The sequence below is a fragment of the Chamaea fasciata genome, unplaced genomic scaffold, assembly GCF_029207755.1.
Source record: "Chamaea fasciata isolate MVZ Bird 193981 ecotype frontalis unplaced genomic scaffold, bChaFas1.0.hap1 SCAF_5, whole genome shotgun sequence".
NCBI classification, from domain to species: domain Eukaryota; kingdom Metazoa; phylum Chordata; class Aves; order Passeriformes; family Sylviidae; genus Chamaea; species Chamaea fasciata.
This window is the reverse complement of record NW_027094090.1, coordinates 31,650,778-31,672,450: the sequence shown is the minus strand read 5'-3', so window position 1 is coordinate 31,672,450 and position 21,673 is coordinate 31,650,778. Positions and strand designations below refer to the sequence as shown.

The window sequence follows — 21,673 nt, the reverse complement described above, 5'->3', positions numbered from 1 at the left end:
ACAAACAAATGAGCACTCCTGTCATATAAAGTTGCATGCCTTGTGTGATCCAGGAAAAAAATACATAAAACAAAGCATCTACTTAGAGGCACGTAGGACAAAAATCACATGTAAAGCTAAAGCAATACTTCAGTAGATTTCAGGTTAAGACTGAGTGATTGCTCAATACTTAATGCTAAGCAGATGTATTTCACACCAGAGGCAGAATCACCTAATATAAATTTTTCTTTTATAAATGCTCTGGTTTATCCTAATTTCTTAAAATATCAAGGAAAACAATCTTCCAGAAGAATATACCACATCTATCTGCATTTTTCATTGCTATTGGTTGCTCCTAAGTAGAGTGTTGGGAAAGGCTATGCTGTCCATTATATGAAGCTCAAGTCACTTTTGTTCACCCTCTTCAACACTTTTATATCATTCACTGAAATTCACTGCATTTTGGATTCTGCATGAGGAATGCCTCCAAAGTTCATTGGAAAATATGTTAATGCAGATACTGTGGAATTATTTAGTATCTTGTTTTTTGGTGATTATAAGAGCAACATATTTACAAGCCGACACAGTTTAAAAGAAAATCTTTACAAACAGTATCTTTCTCTAAAAACCTAAAACAGTGAAACAGAGAAATATCCTTTATCAATAATGATTATATAATATTAAAAAATCACTCAAAATTGTGAAAATTACTTAGCCATAGTAATGATTTGACATAAGCTAAACGAAAAGGTTGTACTCAGGCCTCTCTCATAACCACATAAGAAAAAATAACTTACCACTGCACAATTCACAAGCCCAATATGTGAACAAGTCTTTATAATGAACCTATGCACAGCTACACCTTACTCGAAGAAATATTTTTTGTCAGTTAACAGAGCAAAGTGATGGTTTATTTACTTTAATATATATTTAAATACCTGCTCTGATGTGAAATACTCTGCTATCACCCTCCCATGTGCTGCCAACTAACTACGAAATCATTGGTAATTGCTACTTGAAATAAAGTGCTTATTTAAGCACAGCAAAGGTGGCTCTGGGGCATATTTGCATCATGGGACTGACATAAAATGGCTCCCTAACAATTCAAGACGGAGTCTTTATCCCTATCAATGACAAGGAAAGATATATTTTATTAACAAAGCATTATCCAAAATAGAATTATTATCTCCATTCCAGGATATTACACTTCACAGAAGAATGTACATACAGATAAATTTAAATATAATAATTGGCCATAGATTTTTTTTTTTTTTATCCGGATATCAATGCTGAGTAGCTGAAAGTGAAAAATATGCAGCCTTTCTGAATTACAATGTTTATTTTATAAATAGGCTAATGTACCCAGCACAGGAAACATGGAGCAGAGAGATACTAAGTCTTTGAAAGTGTACATCAGCTTTCTGTTTGTAACATAATTCCACTTCAGTATGAGTTATTGGTTTGTATCAAGTTGATTGACAAATTGATTTGTATCAATTGATTGAATTCCTCCTTTTTTGAAAATTCTTGCTTTTTCAGAGATTCCATGGTACTTATTGTTTTATCTTAATGATGAATTTTTCATTATCTGTACTTGTGAGTGTATCAATAATATTAAGTACACACCTGAAAACTTTTAACTATATGCCTGACATATAAGCACAATCTTCCAGTCAAGGCAATGACTTAGGTTTCTGGTGACCCGGGCCCATTCTCTTATTCTGCATCAAACTTTTCTTGTACTTTTAGGTAAGATTTTAATCTCTCAATTCCACAAAGAGCTTAATAGTGTGCATATATCCATTTGCATTTCAAAAAAAAACCATTTAGGCTCAAGACCTTTGCAAGCTGGTTGTTGATTACAGTTGCCTAACACCTGAGGACGAAAGACAGTCACGTCAGGAAAACCTAAGTCTACATATCCATCTCCAAAGCGGCAATTTCTCCTTCTCAGAGTACGTTTTGTTAGTACTTGCATTTTAGCAGCCAAGGAACATGAGAGCATTTTCTTCAAAATAGAACAATTTTATCAAGATCAACTGCCAATGTCCTCCTGAATAGTCACAGAACTAAAATTCTCTCCTGAAATGGAAAAGATATTGGCTAAAATCTTCCTGCAGAGAAAGCGAACTTAAACATTAAAAAATGTCCTAATTATTGTCCAAATGCCTAAGAAAGGAACTACCCATGTCACTTAACAAAACCAACAGCATGACATGCTATTTAACAGGTAATCTCTAAAAGGTAGAACAGTCCAGGCCTAAAAAATTACCTCATGTTGTTTACTTAACATACGCAATGGGAGCAAGAAATCTAGCAAAATAAAAGCTGGGGCATTTCTGACCATGCTAGAAGCAGAACTTCAGCCCCATAAATCAACTACGAAAAGAAATTTAAGGGCCCTCCCAATCATACAACATTTCCTTGAGGTTCTGATTACTAGAGTTTGTATATAGGCTTATTTTTATTATCATATACCAAGCTTACATATGAAACCTAAACCCCTTTCTGTATCAAACTTTACTGCAGTGAATTAAAGGATGATGAGATCTGGTCGAATACATAGCTCCAATGCAAACAGCAAACAAGACCATTTTCTCCGACTATGAAAATCTCACCATTTAAGTGCCTCCCCCCCCATTTTTATATATATATATATATATATATATATATATACACAGATATATGATTGGTGTCATTGGTGTCATATTTTTGTTCAGGCCATTATGGGAATCCACTGATGAGGGGGAGCTGTTGTAGAATATATTGTCTATCAGCTTCCTCTTTCCTCATTCAGTTTTCAGTGGGAGCCTAAGTATTCTACTCAATGAAAGGGCTCTAACACTGTATTATTTTTTGCCCTTTGAAGCTGCTTTTTGCACAGATCACTGTCACAACTTACTTAACCTATCTGCATTTTTAAACCATTTATCACTGTGGCACTGCCACCAGAATGGTGTCAACGATTAAAAATCAACAGACAAGCTGTCTGCAGTTAGACAGGGGAATCTATGTGTTCAGAATACTGTGAGACCATGAACCTTCTCTTGAACAATCATGGGACTACATAAAAAAATTAGGTTCTACATAAAACTTTCCAAAATGAGAGTGGGAGTGGGGAATCCCAAATTTCACATTTTTTGTAATGTATTTGTTTCCCCTTATTAATGAAAAACCATCAGTGCTTTGTTTATACAAATAACCGTACCTCAATGGGGAAAAGATTATTTCAGAAACTTCTCTCTCTTCCAAAATGAAATGAAATAAAATGAAAATGAAAATAAAATCTACCAAAAAAAATGCAAACTTCCTCCTCTCCCACCCCCCAAAAATACCATAAAACTCCCATTTTTAAAATGCAATACTTTCATTTGGTCTAGTACACTTATTCAAGATTTATAGATGCATATACTTTGCAGGGTGAACAAGTCTGGTTTTAGCTGAAAAAGAGACAAAAAACATTAAAGCAAACATTTCAGATGAGAAGTTTAATGATATGTGAAACTATTACAGATTAAAGCTAATACTCCACTCTTTGAAAAAATATTCCCCTTTGTCTTCAGTACAAACTCAACAATTTCAATGCCAATCACATTTTTAATCACAAGTGAATAAAGCTTAGTAGCAGTGTTAATTTGTTGACTGTATGCTAGCAACAGTCCCTCTTATTTTTCCTAGGCAAAGAAATATATTTTCTTGATTATTCTGAGTACAACAGATTCTGTCTTCAGTGGGCCAAGTGGAAATCCAATATTCAAGCTGTTCTACTGGAAAAATAAGACATCTTGATTTTGAAAATCTGGAATAAAAATGTTGCAAGAATCTCTTCTTTTTATTTATTGCAAATAAAAGAAAAAATCTGTAAAAAAATTCCAGTATTCATCCTGAAATATACTGATTTACTGGAAAAACTGAAATCAATGTTAGCTTTGGTGTTACATGTCAGTTAGCTGAAACTATACATGCAAAGTCTACACATTCAGCACTAATCAAGCTACAACCTGTTTGCATTTTGCAGCATGAGCAAATTCTTTTTTAAAGGCCTACACAGAGAAAGAGGAGCAGATTATCATTTTTCTGTGCCAAAGCAGAATTTACTCATAAAAAAGAAAAAAAAAAATTGCCATGAACAAACCAGGAAAGCATTCTGAGGGATTAGCATTGCATACATAACATTTTTTGAAGGCTTGATTTCTTCATCACATTGATCTTATTTAAACAGTATCTTATTTCTCCAATATTTCAGTATTTGTGCTCACAACTCAAGGATCTCTCAGGAGGCCTCAGCTGAGATTTGGCATCACAGCATAACAAGGTCACCTTTTAGTCTCATGACCAGAGCTTTTGGTTCACCCTCATTGACCCTGCCTGTGCTATATTCTGAGTTAAGTCATGCAAGGAGGTGGAAAGGATTATGCAAGAAAATGTGGGCAGGCTCAGTAACATGCATAACCTTACGCACTTCTTGGAAAAGAAGCACTCAACTCTCCTGTCTCAGCATGGTTTGCATCAGCATGTGGTGTTCAGTTGCCTGTTTATTCCTGTCCTTTTCTAGCCAAGCCAGATACAAATCCTGTGCTTCCACACAAAATCTAAGGCATCTTTCTTTTGTACCTATGGCACAGTCACAGGTATTCCAGAAAACTATTTGCGCCTTGCTGACACCCTGAAGTACTTTTTCCAATAACCATTCTCACCTCAGCTGACCAGCACAGAACAACAAGCCATTTCTGGATGCCATGCCAGAAAGCTTTCAACTGTGAAATCATTCAACAGATATAGGAAACAATACACCCAAACTGGGCAAAACCACTGGGTTTTATTTGAAAGAATTTATCAACAGAGAATTTCAGGGATATTTAATAGTTGATACTTTCTTCATCAAATGGTGTGATTAAACATTAGATTTAAGTAATTTTTATTCTCTGTAACTGTTTTCTTACTCTTTAGTTTGTTTCCTGGCATCCAGCATATACCCAGTTCCTTCTTTACAATTATCACATTCATTATTTTCTGCAAGAAATACAGATGCATGGGCATCTCCAAAATACTGCCGGCCAACAGAGTAGTACGAACACAGCCACAGATCAGCTGCTATGAAGGAAAAACAGCAGCAAAATTGGTTTTTACCTTGAACAATCAGATCCTGAACCAAATTAGGGAGGAACATCAAAAGGAGTTAATAACTAGGGCCAGATGAGAGAAATATCTACCATAAACCTTTTTTCCTTCTCTCAGTTTCAGAAGTCTTACACATAGGGGAGGGAGACAAAGAGGGTAGAAAACCAATCAGTCTTTATTACTGGAACAAAATCATGTAAAACTTTTCACAGATTCTTTTAATGGCATTTTCCAACAATTTAATCTATATGAAACTTGGAGTTTGGGTTTATTTTTTCACCAACATGTCTGAGACAAAAGTTATATGAAACATAAATGTTGATGGCAAAGTAGTTGAAAAAAAATATTGATTGAAATAGGTAAACAAAAAAAATTCGATATGATTTTAAAACCCGTTGAATTAATTCTCCAGGTTCATTCTCTATTTCATGCATGTCTGTCCCATGTGTGAATGCAAATGTTAAAAGAAGCTTCTCTAGAAAAAAAAAAAAAAAAAAAAAAAAAAAAAAATCTTACAACTGTTTAGCTTTCAACGAAGACTCAGAAATTATTTTTTATATCAACCAGTCATTTCATGAATCTCAATTTCTGAGTGTTCAACTCATGTCATCCAAAGAATACACTTATTTTCAGAAACTGTAGAAAACACATTCTACAAAGTAAGATGGTATAATTAGGATGTAAGGCAATAGAAACGTGTTTCCATGTATGCAAGACACTGACCAAGTATTTCAAAATTATCTCTTAAATCAGAAGTTATTAAGTAGCAATGATGCTCATTTCACTCTTCAATTTCAAAACTGAAATTATCATTTTAAGAATATATATGAAACTTCATCTTGATAATGCAAATGAAGAATAGGATCACAGTATTTACTATCCAACACATCGGTTTATATGTACCAAAACCAATTTAAGCATGTACATGGTATGTAGTATTTTATGAAACATAAGCAGTGAGAAACATCAAAAATTCTGTTAAAAGGTATAAAAGCAAACCAAAACCAGTTCTGTTCCTCATAAACTCAGCAATAACTCTACATCCTACAAAACCTGCTGGAGGACCTAAACTACAAAAGTGTTTGCTGCTACCTGATTTTCGATCCATCAAAAATGATGCAGAAGTAAATTTAACAGGAAATGTGCTGAACCACCCTCAGTTGCCTGAATCCAGACAACTGAATCCAAATGAACCATGGCATGCTGTACTACAGCATGGCTTAAGTACAATTTTCCTACTTGCATGGTATGCCTGTCACAAATACAGCCTGAGGTTTCCAACAACAGACCTGCTGTTATTATGGCAACTGCACAGGGTAATAAAAAAAAACCTCGTGAAAACCACATGTGACAAAAGTTGAAAGGAAAGTCACAGTATAATTGCTTCCCTGAAGCCAGGCCTACTGCTATTCTTTTAACTACTTTCATGACTGCTTGTTATTCTGTAGATTACAATAATTCTGCAATGAAATTGTTTTATTAGCAATAATGCACATCATGATAAATGCTGAAATTAGAAATCTGTAAAGCAAGTTTGAGGCTTGAAGAATGTAGTGACATTTGACTTTTATTTCCTTATAGCATCAGTCCATTATCCTTAATGGACTTCATCCTCACTTACAGGGCATAGAAATTTAAAAAGTTGGTTCTCTACTCAAAAATATGTTAGGATGATCAAAACCTGAAAAAGTTATATATGCCTTTGAGACTACCATGACAAATTTTATCTTAATACCTGTTTAAACAGGTAAGGCATTTCTGAGCTTAAATATAGAGATGTGGAAATTTGATGGATGAGAAATCAAAGTGAAAATAAATCAGTAAAGAACAGGACATAAAAAGATTAAAATAAGTACAAAAAAAATTTAAGCACATGTGTTGATGCAACAACAAATAGCTTTGTGGCAATATTAATGCAATGTAAAAAACTTTTATAACTTGTAATGTTGTCAAAACTTCCTGACATCTCCTCCCAGAAACATTGCCTATAGAAATCTAGCACTTCTAATGTTGGACGTACCTTTTCAGTTCTGAGCAGGCAGAATCACATTTGTACTGTTCACAACAAAAGAAAAGATTAACAAGTGGCTAAATGCCAGTACCTAGGCACTTCTAAATCAGGCTACAGATTAAGAAAAATCCTCTTTCCAGTTCATTATAGAGTCAAACATACTTCAGAAATTATAGTACTCACCATGAAAAAATAAACAAGCAGTCCTTACAAAGCAAGTTCAGACACTGTCCTCGTAATAAATGGGAAATAGTGGAAGTAAGCCTTTGAGTGAAAGAACACCTCTCTCTTGCCTGCCATTCTGAGATACCACAATGAAGTATCCCACAAACCAAGATCTAGCTTATTAGTTTAAAATTACCCTCAGATTCATCAGCAGTGCTTTTTTGTCTGATGCCCCATTACATGTGGCTATCAGGAATACAGACATAAGGACAGTTATTTACAAAGAAAAATATTTTCAACTTCTTAAATATTACGGGTAGCAGGGAAAGAAGGATTAGGACTTTATATGTAAGCTAAAAAACTAAATTTCCCATGTAACACAAGGAAATTAATGCATACCTACTTTTCTGTGAAGTCTAAACTGCCCTTCAGCAACCTGCTAGAAATTAAATGTTCCCCAAGAATAGGTATCAACTCTTACTTCAGGTTTTAGAAGTGATTTGGTGTCTCATCAGATATAGATGCAACAACTAATGAAGCTGCATTTCTGTCATTTTTCTGCTTCACTGTGGTATGTATAATGCTTCTATTTGTGAAGGACTTGCTTCTGTAATTATTCTTCAAATCTTCTATTTCAATCCTACAATACCTGCCAAATCATGAGCCTTACAGCATGATGTGATTGCATACAGGGCTAGCAGCACTATTTTCCTCAGTTTGCACCAACTGCTTAAACTACAGTAACTTTTATTTTGGAACTAATGGTATTTTTCCATATATAAAATGTTTCTGCTTTGTCAGTCTGTTTAATCAGCATTACACAAGAATACTGGGCACTTGAGCCTAAAATTACGTATATTTGCATGCCATTTTCTTCTCTTACTGCTATCACACAACTAATTCAGCTGCACTATGTGGCCAGATGTTAGTACATACTGTTGATATGTATCATTCTTGCCAACTCAAAAATTTATACCATGGGATCATTTTGAACAAATAAAAAACTTACTGAGGGACAGAAAACAATGTGTTTTATGTGAAGGATGCAATGCATCCCACAACACTTTTATAGACTGTAATTAACTCTAATATTTTCAAACATTATAGAAAGTCTTCCTCGTAAGTCAGAGATAAAATATTAAAAAGATCTAATGTTTTTTTCCAATGATGTGTTTCATACTGATTGATGGAAACTAATTTCCTATTAATATGTGACGAGCATTCATGGCTAAAGCAAAAATTTCTAGTCTACAGAATTACATCCCTATTCACCTCTTCTCATATTTACATGTTAAAAATTACTCATTTTAAAATGAGTAATTTACCTCAATTTAAAAATGAGGATATATCAATAATTTTATGTATTGCAGTGATACTAAAATTCAATTCCTACTCTCTGAAAAGTGAAAGAAAGAAAGAAAGAAAGAAAGAAAGAAAGAAAGAAAGAAAGAGAGAGAATAAAAGAAAGAAAGAATTCAAGTCACTTAACATACAGAAGTAGTCACCCAAAAGCCCAGACAGCCCAAAACGGTTGTTTTAGTATATCCCTATTTTAGTACAGCAATGGTCTATTTGTGATTAGTGACTTAAAGTGTCGGTGATGCCATGTTTGGTTAAAATACTCTTTAAAGATTCCCAGTTCCATCAGGTGGGATTTCTTCTCTTCCATTTTTCTTTATTTCTTGACTCAGTATCTTAAAGTGCCTTTTTGGTGGGCATGAAGGTGCATGAAATGAAAAACTGCTTCTTCCTCACACTATGCCTATTCTTCTGATTTGCACAAGGTGTAATTTTGTCCTGAAAAAAAATTTTTTTTCAATTTTTTTGACTTTTAGCCTTAAGGTGAGTGATTTTAGTATCGGGGGAAGGGTGATGGCTTTCCCACCTGCAGCTTAAGGGTTTCTGCATCAAAGTAGCTAAACTTGGCTAACCATGCCTCAAAACACCTGATTTTTTTAACCTTGTAGTCCCATTCCTTTGTCCTAATCCAGAAAACACCATTAGGAAGAGATTTTTGGCTGCTTCTCATGGAACCTTCATGATATGTATCACATATTTCATACTACTTACCTCCTCAGTTCTTTTGCCTTTCAACTGCATGTTTCAGGATTCCACCTGACTTCATGTCTGTCATCATTCCCTTTATGCAAAAGAACCAACCCTAAAGGGTTCAAGGAGACTTTCTCTCCCAAATCAGCTGTCCTAGTTTTGCATTTCTACCACCTTCTCGGCACACACTGCTTGAGTTGCACACCACCATCAGGGGCTCAGCTGAAATTACAATGACCTCAGGCTGAAGTTACATGAAACCTGCCATTTTCAGTCCAGATAAAATTTCTCCTTTTTCTGGTGCCCACATTCAGATGTCTTCAGGCCAGGGCCACCCAGCAGCTCAGACATGAGTTACCTCCTAAGTTCTAGAAGTGCTGGCTGCAGTGCACAGCCTACCAGCGGCTTCCCTTCTAGCACAAACCTGGGTAACCAAGGCTGCACCAGCATTCTCCATCTCTGCCTTCCCAAGAAAGTGCAGGCTGCAACGCAAACACACAAGCCAAACCTACTACATTATCTAATGACTATCGGCTTTTTTGCAACATCCATTTCTATCATACTCTTCTTTCACAAATACCTGGCTGGCGTTTACTGTCAACCAGGGAAAGTGCTTTGGCTTTAATGAATCTGACAGCAATGAGGGAGGGTGGAAAAATTGCTTAACACTTGATACAGCCACCACAAATAGATACCCAGAATAAGGTGAAATACATGAAAAGGCTCCTCACACTCAATCTAAAGAAGATGTAATGACATCAACCACATATTCTTGCTACTCTATGTCTGTGACATAGTAAAAACACAATGCAGAGAAGGCTATTAGGTGACAACTACATGGTACTTCGCACAATACAAGGATGATGAGCTACTCAAACAAATGATAAGGCAAATTCTTTAATGATGGATGTTTTTAGGCAAAACTACAATGATTGAATTGTATTTCTTTATCCTTCCCTAAATAAACTTTGAACATCGCCTAAATCCTAAGTGGGGGGAGACCAGGGTGGGGAGCAGACCCAAACAAAAATACACTACCCTTTCCTTAGAAATCCAACTCCTCAAATAATCCTAACAGTCACATCAACATCCCTTTCTCTCAAAACAAACATTAAAGGGAGTTTTTCTTGGTATTTCATCCTGCTCCCACAGGTCTAGATTTCAGAAGTTACTGTGAATTGCCCTTTTGCAGTTACTTGTACAGCATTTCCTGATTATATTGCAAAATTAACCATTTTGAAAAAGGGAGAGTATTATTTGCAAATGTGGGAGTAAGTCCTTAGAGACAGTGATGTCTCTTAACACAAGTCAGTGGTATTTTTGATGAAATATAAAACAGTTGGTTAATTACCAAGCATTGTGAGTAGTTACCAAAAAAGCACTGATTTCTGATTTTTCTATATACTCCCCATAACAAACCCAAAAAAACTATCTCATTATCAAGCCCTTTTTTCTTCTCTCTAGGAAAATACTCAATGATTCAGTGACACAAACCAACACCAAATATTTTTTCTGGGTCAAAGCTAGAAAGCCCAACATGCCCAAGCACTGAATTTTAGACAGGAAAGTGACTGTGAAGTGGACCTACCCCGTGTGTTTCATGCTTGCAGCTCAGCTGCATGATGGCACAAGAGCATAACTACTGCTGTCAGGCTGATCGCATGAAAAGGAGGGGTATGTACAGGACAGCTGGCCAGCAGCAGATGGGAATATGCTGTTCCATCTCACACATTGGTAGACTTCCTGTTGCAGCACGTGCTGTCCAGAAGGAGTTCTAATTCTAATGCAGCACTGGTCTTCCCAAGGAGGCCTGGCTTTAAGCCACAGTCAAGTCGTAGAATTCAAAGAACTTCTTAAACTGCCTATCAACTCCTTAAACAGTGCAGTCATTTACAGTTCAGATCTGTTGTTTGTGTTGAAAATTAATTAGTTAGTTCTTTTAATTATTTTTGTTTCTTTGTTTAAGGTGAAAGGTTTTATAAGCAGAACTTGATATAACTGTTGACAGCTTAAATTTTTTTGCCCTTGGAGAAGAAAATTATTTCATTTTCTAATAACATGATAGATGCAAAAAGGTCATCATCAGTTGCAGTGCACACAAGGATTATTGCTTTAGCTCATTCTGCTCTATGGTAACATTAACTTTGACCATCAATTGACTTCTAAAATAGTTAAGCTGCTTTAAAATTAGACTGTTGTTATTGCAATTTACAGGGTAATTGATTTCTCTTTTATTCATCTCTTAACTATGTATAGACACCAAGAATTTAATTTTGTTCTTTTGATATTTCAAATTAAATATTACTTGAAAACAAAAAAGTAAAACTCATTTGAAAACTTAGAGAAACACAAATTAAGACACCAGTTCATTCTGACGTTCTGAGTGGAAAGAAAGGAATAAATGAAACATTCATGCCACTTCTCATTATCAAGGTGTCTGGAAACAACTGTAGGGAGCTCATTCTACTATGCAAACTCACCCTGACCCAACTAATCATTGTGTGTCAATGTAAAGAATTATCATCTCATCTCCTAAAAATAGATACTGTTGTGGATAATGCTATCTATACCATAAGACAGTATTCATTTGTAGAGCTAGATTCACACCAGGGGTTAAATTACAAGACACTAATATAAATTAATGGAAAAGCAGGTTAAAGGGGATTACAAAAGAGGATTTGGCTGAGAAATTTTGCTTTTTTTGCATTATCAGCTGTGGTACTGCATACAAAGAGTGATACAACTTCACAGGGTACAAGAAGACACCTTGAGCTTGCACTTCACAGATGATTAGAATTTCTATGCACACAATGCCTGTACAATTTTATACTGATACATAGGTGTTCAATAGGATAATTTTTTTCCATTTCCCTTTTCAAAAGACTTTCAAGCAAAAATTATAACATATTAACAGTGATGTATAAACACAACTCTGTAGTAAATGCTTCTTAAGCACACAAATTACAAATTAGGCAAATCGATATGGTCAAATATTAATTAAATACCATTTCTGTATTACGCATTTCCCTTCTTTTAAACTGAAAGATCAGTTCACAGAAATACATATACAGTCTGACATTCTGAAATGCTGCCTGACTTCAAAGAATATTGGCCTAAGAATGAGTCAATGTTTTACAGTTTCTTCCTCATTATCAACAAACATTTCAGTATTCAAATTAAAAGACCAATTTTTGTGAATGCTTACACACAGCATTTTACTACTTGAACATATTCTTACTAGACCCCACAGAAATATATTTCACTCAGATGCAATTTAAAGAGGGTTTTGATGAAAAAGATTTTCATAATATGCTGTACAAAAAAACCCCACCTGGATACTCTGAGTACTCACACAAATAAAATTAATATTCAGTCTAAATGTTTACAAATACAAACCTTAAACAAATGCAGCAAGCTAGAATTGAGTTTACCTCATTCTCTAAGCCACTAATTCGTCCTCACCACAAACCAGAACATTAATATGATATAGTTCTGCTCAGAAAAAGAAGTTGAACTTGCTGAATGAAATACTGCTAGCTTAATGTCTTCTCTTTTTCTGCAACCTCAGAGCCAACCCCCTTCCTTTTTTATGGCCTCTCTGCTCTTAAATTTGAGACCTAAAGAGCACCAAAGGTCCTCCACTGTCAAATATTTTTATGTTATTATTAAAAGAGTTAGAATTATTCTAACCTATTACTTTCTCTAGGTTCTTTACACATCAGATATTATTTTTATTGTTTTACACCCATGAGCTAAAAATTATTGTACATGACAAATCATGTATCAGAGTTCAAAATATAATGTAAAAGGACAAATAAAAGTATACATGTATAATTTCCATAATTCATATAATTGGTGCATACAGTATATATAGCTTTTGTATCAGCAAACATCACATACACTGATATTTTCGTGATTACTACAATGCGTTAACTATGATCCACTAAAGTATAGTGAAAGAATAAAGATTCAAATGGATATCTGAAGATGGAGATAGTGGAGTGTTTGGTTAGTTTTAAGGATCTTTAGAAACAAACATCACAGATGGCAATTTTATCTGAGGTTGATGACCACTTCCACTCGTCATCTCCTAGAAGTTGATTCAATCAGTTTTGTATTAAGAATCACCAGCTTCTCCCTTCTCTTAAGACTTCCTCTCTCAGCATGTGGGAGTTCGATCTGGGACAAACATTTCCAGCTAAACTGAGATGCTGTTTAGATGTTGAGATCCTTACCAGTAAAGAAGCACTTCTCCTGTTTCAATCCCTCTCTTTAATTGAATATATTCTTTCTCAAATTAGCTGCTGTAGACAAGCTATGTCTACAGAAGTGGAAAACAAAAGTATTAACCCCCAAACTCACACTTTTGTCAACATATATGCACTGCTCTGCCCAGGGATATTGATTCATTATCATCACATACTAATGGAATATCTCGGTGGAAACACCATAAAGTAATGTTTAAACATCAGGCAGTGATTGTTTTACAATGTCTGTAACTACACTGCACACACATCTTTCACCCTCCTGCTTTCCTCTGTTACATGGGTCAAGCATGGTGCTTCCTTTTCTCTGGGACTTTGGACAGAAGAGACAGGCTGATCTGGATTACCCGCACCCCCCCCCCCCCCCCCCCAATTTCTTTCCTTCCTGTAGCTGTTTAAGGGGATAAGAAGTTGTATTGTATGAAAATCTGAAAAAAAACCCAGGTTTTTGGGAGGTAAGCTAAAGCAAAAGGAATTTTCTTCATATTGAAACTTCACTAAAGTTGCATGCAGCATCATGAAAAGTAATTTGGTCAAGCATTACTCCTTTATGTAAGGACTTGGGGACCTCTCTACTACTATCCTGTAGAAATACCTTTCTGTTATCTCCTGGTTTTGCTAACAGTCAAGGTAACATTTTTAGTGTTGGAGAGCTACAGTACGTCAGGTGTACATGAAAGTGAAACTTGGAGAATATACACTGAAGTCTCCACCACTGGTGAAAAACAAAATATTGCTTCTTTTTCTTTCTCCTATTGTTTTTTAGAAACAATTTATGGATAATATTTCATGTAGATTTATTGAGAATCATATCATAAGCAGAAACAAATTAAAAAATGTAAAGAAAGATATAAAATATCCATTGGAAATGTTTGAGGATTCCATTGAGGAGTTTTGCCTTTTATCTTTTTTAGAATTTGACCCACTTAAGTCCACAGCCTTCGTGTGTGATAAGCCCCTACAATGCTTCTGTCGTCAGAAGAGTTGTGAAGATGACAGCCAAAACTCTGGCCTCTAAGCCACCAGCTTGCTCTGGTGAAATCAAAGACAGCTTTAAGCTCAGTTTTGAGCTCAGTAAATAAAGATTTAGAACTTCAAGCTTTGATAACAGGGATGACAAAGACAGCCCCAAAAATGACCAGGTTATTCTGATGAAATAAACTCAGCAAACCTCTCTTCAAAATTGTGTATAATCTGCTATTCTAAAACTGCTCGTGGACAATTTGCAAAACTGTTTAGGTTGGCTGGAGATTTTACACAGGTTGTTATAATGAAAAGAAACCAATTGGAAATTACTTTTGCACTTGATTCTGAGGAATCTAAAAACTTTTAAGCGCCTACATCTGAAATGAGGTGTAGGACACTGAGTTCTGATATTGCAAAAGACTGAAACAGAGCTACTTGTGTCAGTAAAATACACCTCCATACTGTTTGCTTTAAAGCAACCCCTCAACCTTTATAATAACAATCTCTGGTGTTGCAGAACTGTCTGTGTAAGTGCTCAGCAAGGATGAATAACCTTCATTTCAACACTTGGTTTCATGCAGGGGGATTATGTTATTGCTTCCCTCCCAAATCCTTATGAAAATAAGATATTTATCATGAAGATTTGCCTTGTAATTGATAAATAGGTGTTACTTCAAAACACAGTTCTTCCAATCTGACCTGAATTACACTGATGCCTCCCCTTCTTTTAAGTTTCTTTTTAGAAGACTCACCTTTGAAGTTTTTATTTGCTCAGAAATTTTGGCAACTTATATGAAAAAAAAAATACGTCCATCAAATCCACAGGGTTTGGTTAGACTGGGAATTGTCACCATTCAGTTGTTAATCCTTGTTACAACTTTTCAGGACTAGACAGATTATAAGAATATTTCTTCTTCGAAGTGCTTCACACTGTTTTGTCAATACATGTTAGATAATCATTAAAAAGCCAACAGCAAATATTGTGCAACGCGTGCTGGTGCACTGACTTGTCTTGCATTTAATTAGTGAATTAGTTTTGCATGGATTACCACAGTAATCTGAAACTACCTACTGCTACTAAATAAAGCTAAGAGGAAAGAAAAACAGCACATTACCTGGCAGAGAGCTGCTGTCCAAGACAATAATCGGAACTTGAGAGATACAGAGCCTTTGTTCAGTTTGAACATTTAAAGACTCTTTGGAGACCTGATTGGCCGATTATCACACATGATGTTTGGACAGTTTATTTTGTGTGACCAATTGCCAAACCAACAAGCATCTCAAATTACTGAGGCACAAGAGGTTATAGTGAAGCTCAACATTCAGAACACAATCCCACAGAAGGACATCCTTAGTTTATTAACATACCATCACCTGTTTAGGGTTTCTTTCACAGCTTCTTTGTCTGACATGCAGGATTTTTCCTTAACATCCTCTATTCAGTTTCAAAATTCTGTTTAGATGCTATATATAGCCTTAAAAATGAGTGCTAGTGTCTGGGGACACCTGAACATAGTTTGTGTCTAATGATCTAGGAGTTCAGCATATATGGTAAGGCTGATTGGGAAACTGCCTTTTATAACATACACTAAGTAAGATCAACATTAATATTATTTTGTTCAATGAATAAAAAGTGCAATAAAAATGCTCTAAAAATCATCAGTAAAAGCTTAAAAGGAAAACTAGAGGCACTTAATGGAACTATCATGTTGCAAAAGTCCAATTTTTTCTAATTTGGACAAAATTGTCCAGCCATTAACAGTAAGTGTGCAATTAACTTTAGACTGCTCAATTAACAGTGAAGGTATAAAACACTGCATAAGGCTTTATAGAGTAATTAGATACTTTGTATTAATAAACAACGTTAGTCATGACAATATTTAAAAAGTTTTTATGCTCCAGTGTCTAGCTGGAGATAACGCAGAATTTGCTATAGTACTCCAAAAATTATTTTCCATTATTTCTTAAATTAAGAAAACCTCACTATTTTTGTATAGGGAAAAAAAATTGAATCATCTGCAGAACTGATGACAGAATAAATATATTACAAGATAGGCTGTACCTAAGACCAGATCATACCTTCGCTCAAAAACTCAGAGAAATGCTTTTCAAAGTTCACATCAAAAGTTTTTTCTTTTTAAATGCAAAATGTTCTTAACTATTTTGTTGGAAAACCAGGCAAAGGTATGTCCTCACAACCGTTGTTTTTTATCAGTCTCACACACCATACTTGCCTTGACCCAAAAAATGCTGGAAAGGATGAAACTGCCTGGCCAAAAGAAACAGAAAAACATTGTGATCACTCAGGCTGGAAAATAAATTAAAACTTTCTCTTGTCCTAGATATTCACTAAGCAACTGATATTAAAGCCTCAAAGCACTTAGAAGTGCTTTGTTTGGGAATTTCTGACCATCTCTGGGACAGATTTTATGGGCAAACTGCTGTTACTTTCACTGCCCACCACTTGTTCATAGGCAAGAAAGCAATTCTCAGAATAAATTTCTTAATTTATCTGAAAATAATTATGCTTATGATGATCTGCATTTCTAGGACATGTGGCAATTTCACATGAAAAGTGAACCAAGGTCCAGAATTACTGGAAGCTAACCCAGTAGGAGGCTTGCTTAAAGAAAAAGACCAGCCTAATCATGAGAAAGTATTATCATTTAATTGATCTCTGTATTGTCTAAAACTTCAATTTGAATCTGAAACAGTTCTTTCGGGAAGAATGAAACACACTGGAGATAATACATGGCAGCAATAGATGAGCCTCTAAGGCCAAACTGTGAGGAGGATACTTGCAAGTGTTCATCTCAGCACTGAGAACAACAGCAGGAAGGGAACATGTTTGCTGACACAAGCACACAAGAAGAGGGCAACAAAGGAAGTAAACATGGGTTGCTGAACTCTGACAAAGACCCTGCAGTGACAACAATACGACATTTCCTATAATTGGAGTGAAGTAGGAAGGGGGGCATTGTTATTGTTGGACACCTTCTGTTACATTTTGACAACTTGTGTTTAGAGCCGGGTACAGCTCCTCACTTGTGTCAGCAAAGCTGCTCTCTCCCACTGTGCCCTTCAGTGGCAGGCCCTTCCTTCCATAGGATCCCCATCCCACCCCCGCCAGGGGAAGAGAAAATCACCACTGGCCCCAAAATTTCTGTACCCGTGAGAAACAGCTTCAGAAAGATGGATTAAGTGCAGATACCACTGCAATGTCTCTAGGGATGCTGACCACAAAGTCCACATGAACAAGCACAGCAGAGCACCAACTTGGCATCATGGTGGGGGAACACAGCTGCTTTTTGTCCATTGACTTCAGAGAGCAATGAGGACTAAAACCTGTGCCTATGCTGTGGCTGAGCTTTTTAAATTCAGGGAACTGAGTGTGAGGTAGAAGGTCAGAACTAACACTAAAGTGTATTTCTAACACTAATGTGACAGAGCTAATTGGCATGGGCATGACAGTGGCAGACAGCTGGCCTGCAGCCCGCTCTCAGCTTGAACTTGACAAAACCAGAAGTTAATACAGCCTTGGACTGTTGTCTATATAAAAACATATCAATAGGGTTATTACCCAACTCACCATTTGAGACTGTATCCAGCAGTGTATTTTGTGAATAGTAATGACAGTGGAGTTTAACATATAGTATGAATCCAGCTACTCGAGAGCTCCTCTGAGAAGGGTGCCTAGAGCTGGCCCAGTTATTGCACCTTGCTGCCCTGACACACATAGGCACATATTAAATGTAACTATTCCTCCTTGGAAAAGAGCCAGATGCCAAAAAGAGAATTTCTGTTGGGATTATAAGATTAAACTGTTAAAATTGAAGTAAACTCACCATAACCATTTAGTCTGGCTGCTGATGTGAAATTCAGCTCAGGTATTCTACACACTAACATCTGCTTCACTATTTCTTTTTAGTAATAGACACTTGAAAAGAAATAATCTTTGCTGCATATAGTTGAGTGCTACCATTAATACCACAGCACAATATTTCCTTCTGTCTCAATTCAAGCATTCTTTAAAGAATGCCTTATGTTAGCGGTGGCAATAATACCTAAAGCTATATAGCAGTTTGTTCTAATCATAGATGTTTGGTCACAAATTGTTTTCTTTTGGCATGAATTTTTTACTTTTTCTTTTTGTATAACTCTCTGCAAAACCTAAGGTACTGGGTGGTAATCTTCTTTTCTCCTACTAGTATATCCTCTAGATTTACACATTTTGGAGAAGATTTAAGTTTGTGATACAGATCTGCAAGATATTCTTTGACTTACACATAATCTGACTTTTTCTTATTTCACATTTTTCTCATCACAACAACATTTTGACGTTAAGAGTGTTGACATCTGCATGTGATCTGGATATGTAGGTTTCACTTATAATCAGTGGGCAGAAACGAAATTCTGGGACATCTCTCACGGACCTATTTCAGACATGTAAGGTATAATGAAAAAATATAATGTGGCCTACAAGTGCCTATATCTCTCCATTACTTAAAGTACATCTATGAAAGTAGTTCAATTATAGATGCATATGCTACTGAATCCAGCCCTATATATAAAGTTGTAATACAGTTTCTTGGTATTGCAGTGGATTGAAAATAATGACCCAGCCCCTTTTCCTAGTTCAGTGTTTTTAAATCCTAAGTGTTTTGGGGGAGGTAGGACAAGGGTTGTCTTGTTGGCTTATTTAGCTCTTACAAAATAAGAAAGTATGCTTTAGAAAAAATATATGCTTTAGATTCTAAAAATGTTCTTACCATCTTCATCAAAGCTGATCTACAGCTTAACAGCATGATGTTGAAATCTGAAATTCTGCCATCTATTCTGTACTATTGAGAAAAATATGTCCAGTTTAGCCAAGTATTGCATCTCTGAAATTATGTGCTGCAAGACCCATATTATGTCTCTGTGTTTGCAAAACATGCAGCTCAGGACTGTTGCATCACAAACATTTTTGTGGTTGTCATGGCTTCATAGAAGAAAATTTATGGAAGGTGCAGACAAACTATCTTGCATTTTGCATACTAGAGACAACTATATTTTTTGAAAGCTTCTTTATCACTGCCATAGTAAACAAAATAGTGACAGATTTCAAATGTGCAATTTTAATTGACAGTTTACTCAATTAAGTCACTGGATAAACCACTCAATTAAAACTTGAAACAATGTTCAATGCCTTACAGAACAACACAGAGGACAACTTACCTTATGTAAAGGCTGGACACTTGCCCAGATCCGCAAAATTGTAGACATCATTTTTAGAGCCAATTTGTGACTGCACTGATTAAAATTGTTAACAAGACAACAATTTTTAGAATGCATACATTCTTTGTCTCATATTTTTGCGCAATTTTGTGAGATTGTATATCATAATATCTAAATATGTGACATTCTACAGTTCTGTAAAAGTACCTGGTATTAAATACAATTTCTTCCAAATGTGAAACACAGGCAGAATAGATTTGATTCAGGCAACAAAATAGCTAAGGCTGTCTCTGATGATGTAGATACCAAATATGCATCGGGAACGCTTAACAAAACTTAGCAAAAAAAACCAGTAATTGTTTCCCCAAGATACTGCCAAATCTTGAATTGAATAAGCTCAAGAATTCCATAGCAATCCCTCTGCAGGAAAACAAAACAAAGCAAAACAAAACAAAACAAAACAAAAAAAAGCAAACAAAAAAAACCCACACCACAACCCCCTCCCAAAAAAACAAACCCAAAAACCCAAAAAACAAAAAAAAAAAAAAAAAAAAAAAAAAAAGAAAACCGCCAAAAAAAACCCCACAAACCAAAAACACAAAACCCCACAAAACAAACAAAACACCAGAAGGCAATGTTAATTTAAAAAAACTACTCTCTGTGAATTATTTGAAAAGTATTATAATGCAGCATGAAATTTTGTTGGCCTAGATAACTGCAGATACACAAGACTTGAGTAATTAGACATGCCATAGGGTGTGCCAGTACACAAGTTTGAGTGTGTCAGGTATGAAGAGAATACAAATCTGAAAGGTATGTTGCATGTCACATTGCCCAACATCCTAGCTTTTGGGTTGCTTCTTGTCTGTTTCTGAGTAAGCATTCTTTATCAGTGGGTAGACTCAAAGGATATTAAGGAGTGAATGGAGAATACCATCAGGAACCGTGAATGGAGAACAGCAGGACAAGACATGCTGTAGCTGAGCAATGTGAAATAAAGGTTTTTCTCATCTGCCAACATGGCAGTAACTCTTACCTCTTGTACACCACCCTTTAGAATGAGCCAGACATACTGATGGCTATAAACCACCTCTGCACAAGTCACAAACGCAGAGGTTAAAGAGAAATATGAGCGGTTTCCCGCTCACCAACCAGTGCATTAACACTCATTGCAATGGTACTTTAATGAAAACAGGCTCCCCCACCAGCCTCTTAGTCTGCAAGCCCTCTCCAGTCCTCTCCACCTGCAGACGCTGCTTCAGACTGCTCCACAGATTGCCCACTGCCCTCCCTCCACTCCTCCTCTCCCTAATCCCTCAGCTTCACCCAGCTGTCTCACTCCTCCTTCCTCTAATAGCTCTAGTAACTCAAAAACATGCCAGCATACAAAGTCCAAGGTAAGAAAAAACTACTCCACAAATGACTTACAGCTTCTTCATCACAAAACTGGTATTTTAGGTTTCACCTGGTTCCTTGATTTCCCTGCAGTTGTCCTCACTATCTTGTATTTAAATGTTTCTGTATGAAAGCATAAATAATCATACATGAAATAAAAGAATGCAATTAAGGCTACTCTGTCAGGGCACAGTTTAGCTGTGATTATTTCAATATCTTTCTGCCTTAAATAAAGGAGTATAAACGTAGCCACTAACATTCTAACTTTTTAAAAACACTGCAGTAGCTCATGAAAACCAAATATGTTCAAGTCATTAATATATGATGGTAATTTTTCTCTTTTGCTCAGATCACTTTAGATGTTTATAAGAAATCCATTTTTTTGTCTTTTACAAATTATTTGTGGGCAAGCGTATTTTAACAGTATAAAATCTTTTTCTGGTCAGATCAGATAATGTATGTGAGCCTAATTCAGTGGAACTGAATGTGTACATGAGACTGAGTA

General features: G+C 35.8%; 1 protein-coding gene across 4 annotated transcripts in view; it reads right to left on the bottom strand.

The window, feature by feature from the left end:
* SLC16A7 (solute carrier family 16 member 7) overlaps window positions 1–21,673 on the bottom strand; it is an 81,327-nt gene that overhangs the window by 48,466 nt on the left and 11,188 nt on the right. Inside the window, exon 1 of one of the 4 annotated variants that reach the window (XM_066183153.1) lies at window positions 15,672–15,745. The exons of 1 other annotated variant lie outside the window; for it this stretch is intronic. The gene's annotated coding sequence lies outside the window, so the exon portion shown is untranslated. Of the gene's footprint in view, window positions 1–776; window positions 800–15,671; window positions 15,746–21,673 lie in introns of those variants that run through there. 2 more of the 4 variants (XM_066183150.1, XM_066183151.1) reach the window with 2 other exon arrangements.